Source organism: Lissotriton vulgaris, chromosome 12 (genome assembly GCF_964263255.1).
Source record: "Lissotriton vulgaris chromosome 12, aLisVul1.2, whole genome shotgun sequence".
Taxonomy (NCBI): domain Eukaryota; kingdom Metazoa; phylum Chordata; class Amphibia; order Caudata; family Salamandridae; genus Lissotriton; species Lissotriton vulgaris.
In genome coordinates, this window is record NC_141700.1 from 794,985,284 (window position 1) to 795,005,145 (window position 19,862).

General features: G+C 46.8%; 1 protein-coding gene across 2 annotated transcripts in view; it reads right to left on the bottom strand.

Moving 5' to 3' along the window:
* The window catches only part of LRCH4 (leucine rich repeats and calponin homology domain containing 4), a 474,501-nt gene that overhangs the window by 440,947 nt on the left and 13,692 nt on the right, over window positions 1-19,862 (bottom strand). The gene's annotated exons all lie outside the window — the stretch shown is intronic.

The window sequence follows — 19,862 nt, forward strand, 5'->3', positions numbered from 1 at the left end:
AAACACCAGAGTAGTGACCACTCAAGTGAAGTCATGAGACCTCTGCACTTTACGTCGTGGTCCTGTCTTATAGATGCATTCTGTGGGCTCTGCCAATGAGAGCAGCCTAATCTATACACTTACTCTCAATTACTGCAGAGATCGCAGTGAAAACAAGTTAGTGGAAGACAGCTCTATAAAGACGCCCGCAGTAGGAGCAGCCTCAAGATGCTCGCTGGCAGGAGCAGCCCAGAGGCGCCCGCCGGCAGGGGCAGCCCAGAGGCGCCCGCAGGCAGGGGCAGCCCAGAGGCGCCCGCCGGCAGGGGCGGCCCAGAGGCGCCCGCCGGCAGGGACGGCCCAGAGACGCCGGCCGGCAGGGGCAGCCCAGAGACGCCCGCCAGCAGGGGTAGCCCATAGACCCCCACCGGCAGGGGCAGCCCAGATACCCCCACCGGCAGGGGCAGCCCAGAGACGTGAATATTTTACGTTTTTAGGTTTCGCCTATTATCATTCGCTTGCGAATGTAATAGGCGAGAATTCAAGTGCTCCACCGACTCATCAAACCACTGCGGTTTTTCCACAGTGCATCTGAGTCACGTGACCACAAAAGCGGGTCACGTGACCACACAAGCACGCGCATCTCCCTAATCGGCCTGCCACACTTCTCCTCCCCTCGCTCGCATTCCCGCCCCCCCCCCCACCAGGCTCTCCCGCCCCCATTCGGCTTCCCTCCGGCCATTTGCAGGGCATATCAACACTGTTTTCGCTTTGCGAAGTTACTGAAAGCGAACTTGGAGAGAGAGCCAGTGTGATTGCAATTGATTTACAGTGCATGTATGTATCCTGCTATTTTAAGCTGTATATATTGTTATGGCTCACTCTCGCCCGCTCAGAATAACTGAAAATGTGAAGGAAAAAACACGTATAATTACGTCAAATGAGTTTATTTCATTTTAGGACATGCGTCTTGTAAAAACTACTTTGGTATTATTTATTTCCATAAAAGACGTCGAGCGGCAGTGGGGGTGGCTGCCGCCTCTTGCTCCCACTAGGTGTCTTCGGCTTGTTTTCGGTTCTGTGCCTTTGCCGGTCACTGCTCGCCAGCACCTCGCCCGTGTTTGTCACGAGTTGGCGCTTTAAATGCATCCATTGGACGCTGAACAGTTTGTGATCGGACAGCGCCGGGTGCACACCACAGAAGACGCCGGAGGTACAGATTTCATACAGGGTTTCTGTTTCTGCATACATTTATTTGTCCCTGGGGGGAGATGGTGGTGGGGGCTACATTACCGAACTAACCTCAGGTGACTGGAGGTCCGTGTGTCTGAGCGTGTAGCTCCGCTGGTTGTGTTGCGTGTGTTAAACTTAATTTACACACCAGGCTCACGATATGCTTTTCTTTTTTATTACATATTATCTTACCCTGGAGTCAGACCTTCAACAGCAAAGTTTAACTTGCATTCACATTTGATTCTGATGCAATTTAAGTACACACAGAGACAAACATTCTTCATGTCCTCCTCACACACCCCGTATATTCGGTTTCATTTCAGAGAACCCCTGTCAGATGGTAAAGTGCCCCAGGTCGCGCTGATGGATAGTAGCAATAGCAGTACGGGACAGACGATCAGTGGCATAAAGTGACACTTTCCGTCGCTGCCCCTGCAGTACACATGGCCTCTCGCCGTCCTCGCGCTGCCGGCTACAGGGGGTTATGGGCTGCGGGATTCACTGCTTCCATCACGCTGTATTTATAATTCCGCTCCGTACTGACACCTTTACACCTTTAAATTTAAGGATTTATAATCGTAAACACACTTCGAGAAACGCTACACAAACGCCGACAGGGTCTGCATTGGCGTATTTCAAAACACGTGAAGGCAAGTCTTGTGAATGGGAGATTGGACGAATGGTTTGTTTAGTTTATGTCTAAATGTGCAACTACAAGTAGCACTCACGGTTGTCTGAGTTAGTTTGTTTATCTGGCATGAAGCACCTCTACTACTGCCCACCTCACAGCTTAATTGAGGGGGGGGGGGGGGGGGAAAGGTCCGCAGGAGAGGATTTAACAACTTTTGATTTAAGGCTAAGCTAATATGGTCTCTGTAGTTGCATGAAAAAAATCCCGAAATGTAAACAGAAACATTAACTATGTATTTGTACCCTCAAGCAGTCACTCAGACATGAGTGGTGTTCCTTACCGAGAAGACACAAAAATGCCCAGTGGTAGAGACATTGAAAACAAGCACTGGCGTTGCCAATAGGTTTCGCATTTGGAAAGTTGGAGCTATTGGTTTTGTAAATGACATTTTATATTTATATATTGTTATTGACAATGCCAATAACGATATATAAATATAAAATGTCATTTACAAAACCAATAGCTCCAACTTTCCAAATGCGAAACCTATTGGCAACGCCAGTGCTTGTTTACCATGCGTTTACAACGCATGCCATTACACTGCGGTGGTTACAACGACCATGTTGTTATTTCACATACCGTTACAAAGCAAGTTGAATGCTAACTAAACGCTGTTTACCCAGAGACGTCCGCCAGCGGGAGCAGCCCAGAGACCCCTGCCGGCAGGAGCAGCCCAGAGACCCCTGCTGGCAGGGGCAGCCCTGAAACCCCCGCCGGCAGGGGCATCCTAGAGATGCCCGCGGGCAGGGGCAGCCCAGAGACGCCCACCGGCAGGGGCAGCCCAGAGACGCCCACCGGCAGGGGCAGACCAGAGACGCCCACCGGCAGGGGCAGCCCAGAGACGCCCACCGGCAGGGGCAGACCAGAGACGCCCACCGGCAGGGGCAGCCCAGAGACGCCCACCGGCAGGGGCAGCCCAGAGACGCCCACCGGCAGGGGCAGCCCAGAGACCCCCGCCGGCAGGGGCAGCCTAGAGATGCCCACCTTATAGATGCATTCTGTGGGCTCTACCAATGAAAACAGCCTAATCTTTACACTTACTCTCAATTATTGCAGAGATCTCAGTGAAAACAAGTTAGTGGAAGACCGCTCTATAAAGACGCCCGCAGTAGGAGCAGCCTTGAGATGCTCGCCAGCAGGAGCGGCCCAGAGGCGCCCGCCGGCAGGAGCGGCCCAGAGGCGCCCGCCGGCAGGAGCGGCCCAGAGGCGCCCGCCGGCAGGAGCGGCCCAGAGGCGCCCGCCGGCAGGAGCAGCCCAGAGACGCCCGCCGGCAGGGGCAGCCCAGAGACGCCCGCCGGCAGGGGCAGCCCAGAGACGCCCGCCGGCAGGGGCAGCCCAGAGACGCCTGCCGGCAGGGGCAGCCCAGAGACGCCCGCCGGCAGGGGCAGCCCAGAGACGCCCGCCGGCAGGGGCAGCCCAGAGACGCCAGCCGGCAGGAGCGTCCCAGAGGCGCCAGCTGGCAGGGGCGGCCCAGAGAGGCCCGCCGGCAGGAGCGGCCCAGAGACGCCCGCTGGCAGGGGCGGCCCAGAGACGCCCGCCGGCAGGGGCAGCCCAGAGACGCCCGCCGGCAGGAGCAGCCCGGAGACGCCCGCCAGCAGGAGCAGCCTAGATGAAGAGTCCAAGATTTTGAATACGCATCCTTGAGATGTGTGCACAGAGAATTAGCTTACTCTCTATTCATCTATGTTCTTCGATGACCACGTAGCAGACCATGGTACAACAACATTCAACATCCCAAACGATGTGGAAATCCAGAGGACAGAAGTTACGCCGCCTCGAAGCATCTGTTCAAGAATAGGGGCAGTGACCCAGCCAAAAGTTATTGGTGTGTAAAAGGTCATTTACCGCAAAAAGCACCTATTCTGCTACCACCCTCCTGCTGTTAAGCCCAAATGCACAAAATGAAGAGCATGGGGACTACAGCAGAGATGTCAGGGGCAATTGTAGCTTAAGGAAGAATTGGTGAGGGAGAGTATGCTGATCTAAAGATAGCTGGCAGGCATGACACCCATAACCACTTTAGAATGGGGCATCTGTCGGTATGGGGCATGGGCACTAGAGAATAAGAGAGGAGTCCAACAGTGCACTGCGGTGAGGATCATTGACCAGTGTGTCCCTTTGGCAACGCAGCCTGGGGAAGCGTTGGCAGATGCACCCACTCACTGGGCGATTTAGTGGATGAGAAGGCAGTGTGGTGTGGCACAGGTATGCCGACCAATATGGCAGCAAACTGCTGGGAGCAGGAACCGCTATTGCCCACTGGCAATTCACCCTACAATGCACCCCTTCTTTGGATACAGAGTCTAATACTGCCCTCCTATATCCAATGTATGTAGTGCACCCCCTGCCATGTACCAATGCCACAGACTTGGAAAGGAATGATAGAGGTCCAGCCCCACATGGGTGACAGACTACAACATGCACCAACACTTGAATTATTTTTTGCAATAAACAAGTTCAATCCATTTTCTCATTTGCTTATACAAAAGCTTTTATCTTTATATTTGCATCAAAAATTGTTTTAGTATTTTACATAAAAAACTTTTCAGTTACGTTAAACAATTCAATGTATTACATACAATATGCTCTTTTCAAAAATTGCCCTGGCATTGTGCGCGGTGGGTGCTGCTGCGCCGCTGTTCTGCAGAGCCCGCCTTGTGCCCGATGGTGACAGAGGCGAGAGAGGGCGCCCGCCGGAGAGAGTGCTGCAGGACGGGGGAGCCCATGTGAGGGAACCCCAGCACTCCCGCAGGCTACTGTGGGGGCACCCGCACACACGCCCGAGGAAGGGTGGGGTGGCGCTACCGTGCACCCTCCTGTAAAGATGAGGCCCACAATCATAAGATACATTTTTTAATACAGAGAGCTGTACTACGCCAAAAAAGTCGCATATCCTGAAGAACGGCTAAACTTGCCGTCTCGGCACCAGGCCCGGTTCTAGAGGGTGGGCCGGGTGGGCCAGGCCCACCCAAACATGAGCCTGGCCCACCCAAACAGGATCCTTGGCCCTCGCAGTGAGGGCTTGAAGGCAGGCGTCTTTGGGATCTAAGTGCCTCAACCCTCCCCCGTCGCATGTGTCAGCACTCGCCGAGGGGCGCACACACACACAGACTGTTTTAGAGATGATCGCCCGCACCAGAGTACTTCACAGGTCTTTAAAAGACCATTTAAATGTTAACGAGGCTTTGTTTATTTTTTTACCCCTTCATCTCTGCATGGTGAAAGACGACAAATCCTTTCTTTGACAAGGGTAACCTTTGGTAACCTTTGCCTACTTTCCTTCTGCATTTATATTTCTTTTTCAGTGCAGCCAGGAAAAAAGAGGTTTGTTTATTCCTATTCACCTTTCCTGACCCCTGCAGCGGCTTCTCACATCAGGCCACACAAAGTTTGACTAATGTAGTAGGTAAGAGAATGTGTTACTATATATTTTTCTTTTTAAAATCTGCACAGGCCCAGCAGGACACATACAGTGTGTGCTTCATTTAAACAGCATTTATCATTATCATGGCCGATTCAGGACACAATAAAAAAAAAATGCTCAGATAACACTGGTGATTAATTATCCTGCTGGAGAGCAATCATTTGTCTGTTAGTAGTTTTCAAATGCAGATGAACTGTATTTTATGTGGATAGCTTTGAGTGGGATGAAAAAACTGGGGGGTCTCTCAAAGGGGCGTGGCCAATGTAATTGAGGACGTGGCTTAAAAACTGTACGTTAAAAATCTGTGTTTAGCAGTGTGAGGCCCAACTTGTATTTTGCTGTTTCTGTCATTGCATCCAGGTATTTAATACAACAAGTAATATCAAACCTACAAGTCAGGACTATTGGTTTTGTCAGTGGTTGTTAGTTGCATAAGATAAACAACAGCAACTATGGCTTGTATATAATATTTCAAAAGCTTCCACTTAAAGCCCTGGTGACATCAAAACAATGTTGCTGCTCCTGAGTTTCAAAAAGAGAAGGGAAATCAGGAGAGAAAATGACTCTCTTTAAAGGATTTCCCTTCCCCCAACAAGGCTCACCTGGCATGACATCATGCCATAACATTCCACTTGTGAGTAGTGTGAGCAGGTCACACCGATGTGCCTGCTGTCTCGAAACGGGTCCTGTTTTGTGCCCTGGCACTTTTTTTCCAGACTGCAGTGAAAGCAGACTGCTGTCACTGCAGTTCGGGAAAAAAGGACTACCTGTGACCAGCGCACAAAACAGAGCCCGATAGAGACCCGTTTCGAGGCCCCTTTAAAGAAACTGCTGGTGCTCAGACCCAGTGAGACCCGGTCCACTTAAAGCCCTGGATAGCTCAGTGGGTTACTGCCTTTGTCACAGAGATCTTTGTGTTACTTGCAGTTCCGAAGTTACAATCCTAACATACAACAGTAACCAATGAACTGTCATCAAAGAGCTGCATACAAACATGAATGGTATAGTTAGAACTTCGCTTTTTTGGTTTTGTGATATAGTTAGAACTTCCCCAGTCTTTCATTATTCTAATGTTGTTAACATTAGTATGTTTGGGCAGATATACATTTTTATCAGTAAAGCTGACCCCCATGGAATACTCCTTAAATCCTAAATTTGTGTTTCCCCAGACCACACCCTCTTAAAATATCCCACCCACCAGTATGGATGACATGTGATTCATACACCTTGTAATCCTCATTGGCGTATGTGACATTCCCTATAGACTGATTTATATACTTGTATGATTCATTGGATCTGTATAATGTGTGCTTTGTGTAAAGTACTGACACACACTACACGGATATGAGTAGCGATATGCGACAAATGAAATGCATATGAGAGAGGGGCTATGTAAAGATATGGGGCACTGTTGGAGGGTGGCAGTGAGGGAATCCGAGGAGGAGGTAGTGGGAGGGGCTATGGAGCGATGAGTTGCACTGGTGGAGGGTGGCATTGAGGGAATCCGAGGAGGAGGTCATGGGGTGGAGGGGGAGTTAGGGAGAGATGGGGGCACTGGTGGAGGGTGGCATTGAGGCAATCCGTGGAGGAGGTCAATAGGGGAGGGGCTATGGGGAGATGAGGGGCACTTGTGATGTGTGGCTTTTAGGGAATCCGAGGAGGAGGTCAATAGAGGGGGCCATTGGGAGATTAGGGGCACTGTTGGAAGGTGGGAATAAAAGTATTTACGGAGAAAGAGGTTATTGGCGCAGCGCCAAAAAAGACTTTCGCATCAAAGCTGAAGCCGGCCTTTCTGTTTTTGTTTATTTAATTAGCAGACGGGTCATAAGGGCTACTGCTGAAAATACTTTAAAAGTGCGTGCTAATTATATTTACTGCTATATTCAATGTTTTCAGTCTGAAGGTGATTTTCCAAATCTTTTTACCGGGAAAAATGAAAGTGGAGCCCGATGGTGCCTGATATGGGGCTGGGACCCAAGGTCATCTGTGAGATAAGGTGCACTAGAGAGGAGTAGTGGATAATCAAGCCTGTAAGGGAGTGCGTTGCAGAGTCTCTGGTCAGGTGGAGGTAGTAATGAAGAGGGATTCTCCCTGAAGGCTCGCACAGAGGGAGCCCAAGAAGTGCCATTTGCCTGATACTCCCACCTCAAAAACCTCATCTTCCCATCAAAGGGACATTACATGGAAAAAACACTTTTTGAGAGTGATCACATTTAGAAAGATTAGGGAAAGAGTGCGTTTTACTGGGCCTTGTAAGACTAAGAAGAGATAAAGGAGGGCCCTGAAGCAGGTCTGCCTAGACATATATGCAAAAATCGAGCTCGCAGTGGCCCACCCGAATGCACCCTTGGCCCACCCAAATAAAAAATCCTGGAACCGGGCCTGCTCGGCACATTACAAAGCGCTTCCCTTAACCCTCGTGTTGCGTAATTACAAGAATTAGAATTATCGACTTTTGAGGAAAATTAAATTTTGGTCATGATGTGTTCCCTAGCGCGTACCCCACCGACTCCATGTACCAGCTTAAAGTGCATGTAACTTCCCTCCTGTGCCAGCTATGAAGACGCAAATACATTTGCGTCCACCGTTAACTTGTCCTCTTTCAGATCCACCATGAATGGATTATCGAGTCCGTTCCTAAGTATGCTATGCCACCGTCTTTTTGTAGTACACTTTTCGTATTATTCCTGCTCTAGCACGAGTAGGCCCTGATTTCCTGCCATCTGAACCTCTTTTGTGGCTCCTGACTCTGCCCAGGCTACCTCTGTACTCGTGAACTCTGTCCCACTTTCAGCGCGGCCCCTCGCATTCAGCTCAAGCCTGCTTTCTGCCAAGACTGACTATAACCTTCGAGTTATCTGTTCCGCTCCCCGAGAATACATTCCTGCCTACTAGATCCTGTAAACATCCTCCCCAGCTGCAGAGCCAAAGGGCCGACCTGTCTTAATGCAAGTAATTCATAGCCTCTGTTGCCAAGCTTCCATGGAAGGCCCCGTGCCCCACGCTTCACATGTAGACACTCAGACGCTTATACACGCATCCACAGTTAGCATAGAATAGCTTCTGCCTTAGAGACCTTTCCGCCCAGATAGTATAGTTCCTAAACATCAGATATCAGATATGATAGAAGTACAAGTTGATCTGACATGCCAGACTTCTGTCTCTTTCCGTTAGTGTAAATGTCAAATCCCCTGCACCCCGTCAATCACACGTCATACAGCTGCGCGCGCATCCAAGCTTCCGATTTCTGCTGACATTGCAACATTCTGCTAGCACCACCCCTTGGTGCCACCCACTTGCGTCACCTATCAGTGACGTTTTCTAGCACACACCTCTAGTTCACGCCTAGTTTACGCCTCTTGATGATGTATTAGTACCACGTGTATACTGTTATCTTGTCTTCTCTCAGCTGTTACGCCTCTTACATTGACTCTTATGGTGTAAATCAAGTATATCAAGTATATAAGCTATGTACTGTAAATAAAATCCAGCGCGCTCTATCCCTTCTGACACCCCTGTGGTGGTCAGAACATGATATCCTGATTCCTTTATGAGGAATAAAACCCTTAGAAACTCTAACACCACGGACTCTGTTTTCTTTTATTCTGATTGAGTTATTATTGATTAAGTACTTACCTGCATAGAAATTAAGAGAGTAAATTAATTATTTACGTCATTTTGGCGCCCGAACAGGGGCCCCTCCCCCACCTCACGCGCCGGTTGGTGCGTTGCAAACTCTGTCCCCTGCCATCAGTTAGACGGAACACACGTGTACTGGCAGGATTTCCTGTATCTCCCTCTGACCCACGGAGGTGACGAAGACTGCGATCAGTGCCCAGACGAGGCGGTGAGGAGTGCGGAGGATCCCGACCAGAGCCCAGCCGAAAGAAGCAAGGTCCGAGGTGTGAAGAGGCCCACCAGTTTTCCGAAGTTTTCCGAAGTTTTCCGAAGTTTTCCGAAGTTTTCCGAAGTTCCGAGTCGAGTCCAGTCGAGTTTTCCGAGGCCTTCTGTTTTCCGTGCTTCCCGGTGAGTACCATTGCTGGGTCGTATCTAGACGGGTTTGGGTACGCAAGTCCGGTCTGCACTGTTTTTAGGCAGTGTATCTGTACTGTTTAGCAGTATATCAAGTATTCCGAATTTCTGCACTGTTACACCAGTGTATCCGTACTGTTGAGCAGTATATTCAGTATAGGGGGGTAGTCATCTATGTCTTCAATGTTTTTATGTGATCAATGTTGTGGTATGAATGTGACTGTTTAAACGTGTATCATTGTGTTTCTTGTATCAACTAGCTGTAAACTCGTATTAGGGAATAAAAATCTAGTGTTCAGTAATAAGTAAGCAAGATGCCGTTCTTCAACAAGTTAAAACAGATAGGAACTAGGAAAGGGTTACTGGAGGAAGAAATTCCTATCCCCCCTAGGGACACTCCAGGCAATTTTATGTATCAGAAGCATGGCATAGATGCCATATTATATCTAGATTTATGGGCCGACTATACCAAACACCTAGACGAAAGACACAGATGGCCTGTCACTGGAACGTGGGATGCCGAGTGCATCATGAGGGTAGAAGAAGCATTATGGAAAAAGAAAGCTAGACAATCTCAGAAGGATGCCATAGAATTTTGGCGTAAGGAATCACGTAAGCGTGCTGACAAAGCACTCCGTAGAGAAGACAGACTTAAAGAATCAGATAAAGAACAAGAAAACGAATTAGTTACTGAAGGGATCCGAGTAAAAACAGAACAAATAGACCGTGCCCGAAATAATCTTGTAAACGGTATGTATCTTGCAGCAGATGGCACATCTGAAGCCCAATCAGAGATACCGAAAAACTTACCGACACCATTAGTTCCAACTAAAGTAATGCATAAAACTACTAAAGACATATTCCTGAATTCATATCTAGAGGATGTAGTACCAGCTTATACCAATCTGCCTGTTCGTGCCCTGCCTACTGACAGGGACGGGGGTGGCACTCCGCCCCCAGATCCGGTTCCGCCGGTACCACGACAGACCTCCCCTGTTCCGCCAGCTCCGCCACTTCCCCCACTCAAAACCGACCTACCGAAACCAGTCCTACCTGATCTTACTAAACGACAGATTCAAGTCCAAATCCAGACTCCGCGGAGAGATAATGCTCAAGCATCCGCCTCAGGAGGTGCGACTGCGGGTCTTCAGACCCCGCCACCGACACACAGATTGCATTTAAGGGACACGCAGAATCCTTTCCAGTCTCCCTACTCATCCCGGCTTGACGCATTCAAAGATAGGATGTCAGTTTGCAGATATGATCCAGTACCCGGAAAAGACGATTTAATGGTATTAGCATCACTTCGATTAAGATCTGCCACCGATAACTTGCTATGCTATGTAGGTATGCAGGAAATTCTCGACAGACTATATAAGTTTGTACTGACAGGAAAAGACCCCGATAGTGTCAAAGCTGCCCTGCATAAACAGAAAGTTGACATTCAAGCACAGATATTACGATTTTTCATAAATTGTGTAATAAGAGAACGAGACAGGCCCGAGACAGATCAAAGTGAATTAGACGCATTAAATAAGTGGGGTCAAAATATAGCCGACGGAAGACATGATAAGGGGGCTTGCATAGCCAGTATGTCCCAGAAAATTAGAAAGGCAGTATTGACTGCACACCAGGAAGAGAATGATAAAGCTTCCTCCGAGGAGGAAGATGAACATGAAGCATCAGGAAAATCTACAGATACTATAGCATATGTAGGAAGGGGAGCCTACCTTAGGAAAGGTGTCCGTCCAGAAAGCAAGAGAGTTCTTTTCTCTGAGTTAACAAATCCGAATTCTTCTGAACATCAGTTCCAGGAAACTGATAAAAGGCTTCGAGACCGAATGGGGTACCATGTACTCAATTCTATGGACGAACAGGAATTAGCCCGGTCAGCTGTATTATGGGCCGAAAACCCAGACATATATAATGATGACACGTTAGTGCAGACATTCTTGAACCTTTCCCCGGAAGAGCAGAAAATAGCAGGTGAATATATGATTCAGCACCTCCTCATCAAGTTCAGAAACCATCATTCTGATCCAGGTCCCTTACACGAAACATTAGAAGCACTACTCATGGATAGATGGAGAGGTTTCAGTACCAAATTAATACAAATAATTCTAGAACAACGACGTAAGTATTACACCTTCCTAAGCTCTGAGTATGTTCCCGCCCCGCCTCCAGAAAGAAAAACGTACCACATGCAATTCGGTGGTGGCATTGAAAGTCAGAATCCCTTACGAGAAGTACATCCAGTTATGGGTACGGACCAACACTTGAAGCGTGTGTATGTTCACACACCACTGACTAAGTTAGAATTGTTAGAAATGAAGAAATTAGTTCCGTGCCATGATAAAGACCCTGCAGGTTTTCACAGAGAGCTCAAAGACATGTTACTGATGGGAGATTACACGTATGATGATATTATGAAAATGTTAAAAGTACTGTTGCCCACGGGCATTTACGAGAAATTAAAGGAAAAGGATTGGGAGGTGGGAGAGTCAAAGATAGCATGGGCAGAAATAGAAGACGAAGAAAGCAAACGAGTCCCAGGGGTAGGCCTTGGGGACAAGACGAAAGCATTACCAGGTTTAATTGTACAGGTTTTGCCAAGATTATTGACAACAAGAAAGGAAGATTGGGACGCAATCTCGTCCTGTAAACAGAAACAAGATGAAGATACTAGTGACTTTTATTCAAGATTCGAGAAATGTTTCATCATAAATAGTGGTCTAAAAACTAGTAGCGAGTCATATCCACACCTTTTTGTAACAAAATTAGTCGAGAACGCCCTACCATTAGTCAAAAATAGAGTGTACAAAGTTGAAAGTACTTGGCAAGCAAATACGCCATCCCAGATGTTACAAATGTTACAATATCACCAGAACAGAATTAGGGAAGAACAAGATCAGGAACAGAAACGTATGAAAGACACGAAAATGAAAATGTTAGTAGCTCAGACGATTCCAGCCGACGGTCATAGAAAAGGTGGGGCCCAGACAAATCATTCTGCCGCTCCCGTTAAAGGGACATGTAATTATTGCAAGCAGCCAGGTCACTACGTACATGAATGTCCAGTCCTGAAACATAACATCGAGACAGGTAAAACTAAAGAAAGACCGCGTCCGCCTAGACATGAACAGGGTCATCAACAGACCTCACAGAACGAACAGTCAATGCAGAATACACAGCCTATGCATGATCAGTCCCATACAGTACAGACAGTAGCAGTACCGCAGCCACAGCATGCTCAGACACAGCCCGCTGCCGCAACTCGGCAAGTCTCACAACAGATGTACCAGTATGCCCAGTCGGCATATCCAGATTATCAGCGATATACATGAAACAGCCTAGGGAGGGAAAGTGATTTGCCTCTTATTGAAATTCCTGTAGATCAAGAAGGTCCTTATGTACACAGTCACGTATTAGGAAAAGACAGAAAGTTTTTAATTGACACAGGGGCAAGTCGCACTACTATAAGTCACAATGAAGTCCCAGGGGCACCCCTCTCAGGCTCACAGAACGTTTCCCTTGGTTTTTCAGGACAGCCTATTGTAAATGAAGTATCAGAACCAGTACCACTAGCTGTGGGTCCATTATCTCGAGTTACCGATTTGTTACTTACGAAATCATGTCCAGAAAATCTGTTAGGAATTAAAACATTGAAAGCTCTAGGAGCTATCATATGCTGCTCCCCAGAGGGAGTCAGACTCTTTCTGCGGGATTTCAAGGGTCATTATGTTCTACGTGATTTTGATGTCAGATTGAAAAATGTACCAGATCACTTATGGGCAAAGGGCCCAGCTGATGTAGGTTGTATGCATATCACTCCATACCGTGTTACACTCAAGACAGGAGTTGTTCTACCCAGAATCAGACAATACAAGTTACCACCCGATGCTGTAGTGGCTTTACTGAAAATCATTGAAGAGCTTATTGCTCAGGGAGTGGTCGTAGAGACCGACTCCAATATCTGTAATTCACCCATCATTCCAATTCTTAAACGTACAGACCGCAATGCACCGCCAGTATATCGGCTGGTGATTGACCTTCGAGAACTGAACAAATGTATTGTACCACAGTATCCTGTGGTCCCCGATATCTCCTCCCTATTGACTGCTATTGATTCAGAAGCAACGTTCTTTACTGTAATCGATCTCAAGAACGCTTTCTTCAGTGTACCTATTGACCCGGAGAGCCAATATCTCTTCGGATTCAGTTTAAATGGACGAAGTTTCAAATTTTCCCGCGCACCTCAAGGATTTACAGAAAGCCCCAGCATCTATAGTCAAGCACTGAAAAGACAACTAGATTGTATTCAAATGCCAGTTAATACCGCTTTACTGCAATACGTCGATGATCTATTGATCACCGCACGAAGTGAGCCCGAATGTGAACAAGCATCTTTGACAGTTTTGCATTTCCTGGCCGACAAGGGACACAAGGTGTCCCCTTCGAAGCTACAATTCTGTGTTCAGCAAGTTGTGTACTTGGGTCACTTGCTGTCCAAAGTGGGGAGACAGCTCACTCCCGATCGCATTCAGTTAATTGTAAACATGCCTCGACCCCAGACACAAAAGGAAGTGCGGGCCTTCATAGGCCTCACCTCGTACTGCAGACAATGGATTCCTCAATATGCCTTTCTAGCTAAACCACTCATCCAGTTAACGACACAGGAGGCTGCAACTTCCATTGCCCTCCCTTGGACTCAGGAACACACACAAGCCTTTGAGGAATTAAAGAAAGCTTTATGCCAAGCACCAGTTTTAGCGACACCATGTTACAGCAAACCGTTTACACTTTTTGTTACAGAACGTGATGGTACAGCGTTGTCTGTCCTCACTCAAGATCAAGCAGGTTCACATAAGCCTTGTGCTTATTTTTCAAGTACATTGGATTCAGTAGCCCAGGCACTCCCTGCGTGCTTGAAGTCAGTAGCAGCAACAGCGTTAGCAATCAGACAAAGCGACTCAATTGTTCTAGGTCATCAGTTAACAGTACAAGTTCCACATTCTGTAGAGGTTCTGTTAAACAGAACCCAGACTCAACACTTGACTATAGCACGACTAACAGGTTACGAATTGACATTGTTCCAGCCACACATAGAAATCAGACGCTGCAGTATCTTGAACCCAGCGACATTGTTACCTACAGTTATGACAGATCCAGCTCCACATGATTGTATAGAGATCATTAATGCAGTAACAAAGCCCAGACGAGATTTAACAGATGTTCCATTGACAAATCCAGACCTGACACTTTATGTGGATGGTTCATGCATGAGAACAAGTACAGGAGAGTTAGTGGCCGCATATGCAGTGACCACTGAAACCGAAGTTAAAGAAACACATAGGATTGATACATTGTCTGCTCAAGCGGCAGAGCTCATCGCTCTGACCCGAGCCTGTATTCTAGCCAAGAACAGAAATGTCAACATATACACTGATTCCCGTTATGCGTTCGGAGTCGTACACGACTTCGGCATGCTCTGGCAGGAACGAGGTTTCCTGACCTCTCATGGTACAAGGATACAGCATGGTCCACTCATTCAAGCACTGTTAGAAGCAATACATCTGCCTTCAGCCATATCCGTCATGAAGTGTAAAGCACATACTAAAGTCACAGATTCTGTTTCCCAGGGTAACGACCTGGCAGATCAGACAGCAAAACATACAGCACTAACTCACACTCAGATAACTGACACGACAAAGACAACAGATCCGACAAACTGTATGACAGTCAGAGATCCCACACTAGATGTTATTGACATTCAGACACATGCCACTGCAGACGAAATAAAGAAATGGATCGAACTAGGAGGGATCCAGACAGATCAAGGTTGGATGACGAAGGGAAAATCTACATGGTTTCTCCCTGACTCTATGGTTCAAGTCATGATAAATACTGCACATAGTCCTGCCCACCTAGGAGAGAAAGCAATGCTAGACAGTTTGCAAAATCTCTGGAACAATAAACACTTACGAGCAGCCGCAAAACAGAAAGTGCGTACTTGCATGATCTGTTGTCAGTTCAATCCAGGTAAAAGCGTCCCTGTAGAGCAAGGTGGATTTCATCCTCCCGATCATCCTTTTGAAGTCCTCCAGATGGATTATATCCAGATGGACCGTTGTCGAGGATTTAAATATGTTCTCGTAGTTGTCTGTGCTCTGTCCCGCTGGACCGAAGCATACCCAGTCCCAGATTACACTGCTCCGACCACTGCTAAACAGTTGGTTCGTGAATTTTTCCCACGATACGGCTTGCCTCGTGTCGTGTACTCAGATAATGGTCAGCCATTCTCGTCCGAGCTCATGAAACAGGTTTCTTTGTTACTGGGATACCAGTGGAAGTTCCATTGTGTCCGACATCCAGAAGCCGCAGGCCTTGTTGAGAGGCATAACCAGACATTAAAGATCCGCCTTGCCAAAACATGTCAGGAGAAAGGGGTCGACTGGATAGTCGCCCTGCCTGTGGCGCTATTCTATATGAGAATGGTCGCCCATTCGAGATCAGGGCTATCCCCGTACGAGGTGGTCTTTGGCAGACCACCGAATATGTGGGGGACGCCCATTCCAAAAAAGATTACTGATGTTGATTCTAATATGTTGACAGATTACCTTGCCTCCTTGATGTCTGCACTCCACAGGTTGCCGCAGCCTTCCCTGACAACACTGATGTGAAGCCGCATGACGTCCGCCCCGGGGATGTTGTCCTCGTCCGCAACTTCGACAGAAAAAGTCCGCTGGAGCCCCGCTGGAAGTCTCCGAAGACCGTTCTTCTTACTACAAAGACCGCAGTCAAGTTGGAAGGCAGAAAGGGGTGGGTCCACCTAAGCCATATCAAAACATTCCCAGGACTGAAACCGGAACAAGATACACCCACCCCCACCAAAGACTGTACCGAACTCAATGACTTTAAGACTTCTAAACGAGAAAAGACTCCTCAAGAAAATTATCGTATGAAAATCCGATCTAGCAAGTCAGACAGTTTAATTGTTTAAGTCCTCCCCTAGGTGAATCGGTTAAATAGTTTCTGACATGTATCCCCTAGATCGAGTTAGAGAGAGAGAAGCAAAGAAAAGTACATATTGCAAATCACTTCGTAGTCACTGCATAGTGACACTATTAATCATGTTTATTCTCAGTATTTTGATTATTATTGCTAGCATCTTATTATCTATCTACTATCCTATTTTCAAGCGTGAACAATCTGCTTACAATGTCTCTGCTGAACACACTTTTAGTGAGTTACCTCCTCATGAGCTTTCCTACAGACTCGCGCTGCGCAACAATACATTCATTAGTATGTTACATCATTCTCATCAAACTAACAATGCTACAAATTGCTGGATATGTGGCCGACTCCCTCCCTACCAGAATTACAAGGGAGCGCTGCCTCTCTTTCCGTACCCGTTCTCTCACAATGGCTCCTGCGGAGCATGGTTTAAGATAATTAATTCTTTAGATCCCGACATTGCGGTTTTCGATGGGGGTTGGGTTTGGGGAAATCTGAACTTGGTCCTGCTCGACGCCTGTTACCCAGATAAGGAGGGACTCCCCACTAGAATAGGAACTGATCTAGAAAATGAAGTATATGGATTAGGTAATTATACAATTAGCCTTATGATTCTTACTGTCGAATCCGAAGCCACACCAGTTCTACCAACTATGTCAGTACTGCCAGTCACTGGTGAATTATGTGTCAAGAAGAAAGGTTCAGTACACTTAGGTCATAGTAAATGCACTACTACGGTCGAATTCAGTGATGATGGAAAATCATCTTTCAAAGCTACCAGTCATTCTTACTTTGTTTGTGGTCATACCGCATACATTCGTCTACCTCCAGATTGGGATGGTACCTGTTACATTGCATTCCTCCTGCCACCTGTTTTTCTAGCTCCTCCTGATTACCATAGAAATAGCAATCTAGTAAAGAATAGACTCAGAAGAGATGTCCCACTTGTCGACTACACAGAAACGGCATGGGAACAGTACACTGACTTTAATAAAGGATTCTTTTTCTTTTTAGGCCCTGTCCAGAATAGTAAATTAATACGCAGATTAACTAGAACACTTGAAGCCGTAGTGAATGAAACTACCTCAGCCCTAGGTAACTTAACAGAAGAGCAGTCCGCTATGCGGGTTGTTGTCCTTCAGAATCGTCTTGTAATTGACGTCATCTTGGCAGATAGAGGTGGAGCCTGTAAGGTCATCGGGTCAAGCTGCTGTGTTTTCATCCCACAAAATGCACCATCTGTATATCAAGCTATCACCCGTCTCCATAAAATTGCAAATCAGATACATCAGACTCCAGGTACCTGGACTTGGTCCGGTTGGTTCTGGACAACGTTAACAGCTTGGGGATGGAAGATCCTATCCTTCCTAGGCATTGGCCTAGTCCTGGTATTCAGTTGCTGCCTGTGCCTGCAGTGTGGGCCAGCGATTTGTGGACTGTGTGCCACCTCTTGTATTGAACATTCCAGTTTTTACTCAAAACGTAACCGAAAGAAAGAAGAACAAATGATGTTACAAGAACAGACTGATCGATTCATGAGGATCGATATTTCATGAAGGGTCCGTAGGGAACAAGGAGGGAATGAGGAAAATTAAATTTTGGTCATGATGTGTTCCCTAGCGCGTACCCCACCGACTCCATGTACCAGCTTAAAGTGCATGTAACTTCCCTCCTGTGCCAGCTATGAAGACGCAAATACATTTGCGTCCACCGTTAACTTGTCCTCTTTCAGATCCACCATGAATGGATTATCGAGTCCGTTCCTAAGTATGCTATGCCACCGTCTTTTTGTAGTACACTTTTCGTATTATTCCTGCTCTAGCACGAGTAGGCCCTGATTTCCTGCCATCTGAACCTCTTTTGTGGCTCCTGACTCTGCCCAGGCTACCTCTGTACTCGTGAACTCTGTCCCACTTTCAGCGCGGCCCCTCGCATTCAGCTCAAGCCTGCTTTCTGCCAAGACTGACTATAACCTTCGAGTTATCTGTTCCGCTCCCCGAGAATACATTCCTGCCTACTAGATCCTGTAAACATCCTCCCCAGCTGCAGAGCCAAAGGGCCGACCTGTCTTAATGCAAGTAATTCATAGCCTCTGTTGCCAAGCTTCCATGGAAGGCCCCGTGCCCCACGCTTCACATGTAGACACTCAGACGCTTATACACGCATCCACAGTTAGCATAGAATAGCTTCTGCCTTAGAGACCTTTCCGCCCAGATAGTATAGTTCCTAAACATCAGATATCAGATATGATAGAAGTACAAGTTGATCTGACATGCCAGACTTCTGTCTCTTTCCGTTAGTGTAAATGTCAAATCCCCTGCACCCCGTCAATCACACGTCATACAGCTGCGCGCGCATCCAAGCTTCCGATTTCTGCTGACATTGCAACATTCTGCTAGCACCACCCCTTGGTGCCACCCACTTGCGTCACCTATCAGTGACGTTTTCTAGCACACACCTCTAGTTCACGCCTAGTTTACGCCTCTTGATGATGTATTAGTACCACGTGTATACTGTTATCTTGTCTTCTCTCAGCTGTTACGCCTCTTACATTGACTCTTATGGTGTAAATCAAGTATATCAAGTATATAAGCTATGTACTGTAAATAAAATCCAGCGCGCTCTATCCCTTCTGACACCCCTGTGGTGGTCAGAACATGATATCCTGATTCCTTTATGAGGAATAAAACCCTTAGAAACTCTAACACCACGGACTCTGTTTTCTTTCCTTCTGATTGAGTTATTATTGATTAAGTACTTACCTGCATAGAAATTAAGAGAGTAAATTAATTATTTACGTCACTTTCGCAAATCGTCTAAAATTATGCATCTAAACGAGCGTCGATTCTTAACGGATATGCCTACGTTTCGTGTCAACAATAGCAATTAAAATAGACACGTTTTCTTTTGTTTTACAAACTTAGCACACAACGTTACCGGTGTCGTGTTTTACCACATTAGTAGACTAACACTGCATGTCCCACTATTGAAAATATACATTCGTCTGCTAGACTACAACGAACTATGAACATCTCCTCTCCCGTGACATAGGGGGTACAGCGCTCGATGAGGGTAAAGCGCTCGATAGAACACCGGCCTGCCAGGACAAAACTTGGCAACACTGTATGCTGTAGAAATTCCTCAAAACAATTTACTACAAAATGCCATGTAAACATAAAATGTGCTATCCTTTTCTAAAATAATTATTTTCAACTAACCACTGCATAATTTGAAAACAAGATAGTGCAAAAGTGTATAGAATAAATGTTAAATTTAGATAATATAAAGTAATTATACTAAACTAACAGATGACACGATTCTTTATTCCATGCGTTTCAAAGACTAAGATCGCATTTTCAAAGATTCTTTAACTTTATACAGCTAGTGCAAAAACAAACAACAAAAAAACAAGCATGTGCTGCCCTTAATTTGCTCTGATCTTCTTCAGTGAAACGCCATGGCTAGAACGGATCCACATTAATTGATGGGTGT